We start from the raw sequence: 702 nt of genomic DNA, 5'->3' as shown, positions 1-702 counted from the left end.
GCTTTATTCTGGTTCCAGCTCACATGCCACCGCTTCAAAGAGGCCTTGCCCTGAACCCTGTGGAGACTGACTCTTGCCACCCCATCCCCCTCTCTCCTTATCCCACTTTAGTTGTTGCCTTCACCACGACTTGACATGGTTTATTGGCTTCTTGTCTGTCTCTCCCAGACTGTGAACTTCAGAAAGGGCAGGGGCTTTCGTCTTCTGTTCACTGCAGTATTCCTAGCACCTTGGGGAACTCCTAGCACCTGACACACAGGTCACAGACAAGGGGCTCAATAAACATTTGTTGAATGAATTCTTAATGTTAATACTTGATTCGCTCACGGAAGAGGCAGGGGACCTGGTCCCTGTCCTCCAGCCCAATCTATAGATATAAAAGGCTAATATGCAAAGTGTCCCCTCGGGAGACCCCAGTTCAATTGCTCGCTATGACGTGTGCTGACCACCAGGGGGCGGCACGGAATGGAGGAAGGCCCAGGCGGGCAGCCAGAAGGCCCCCATCAGCCCTGATCGCTGGCCAGGCCTAGGGACCCTACCTGTGCATGAATTCCATGCACCGGGCCTCTAGTCTAATTAGAAAAAGACGAGACCTAAAGAGTGTGGATGGCCACATCGGAGGCCTGGATCCAGGGGATGGGGTCTGGGTGGGGTGGGAAGAGAGAGTCAGGAGGCTTCCCGGAGGACCCTGGAGGTGGGGAG

Source organism: Myotis davidii, unplaced genomic scaffold (assembly GCF_000327345.1).
Source record: "Myotis davidii unplaced genomic scaffold, ASM32734v1 scaffold212, whole genome shotgun sequence".
NCBI lineage: Eukaryota > Metazoa > Chordata > Mammalia > Chiroptera > Vespertilionidae > Myotis > Myotis davidii.
This window is presented reverse-complemented; position numbering follows the sequence as displayed.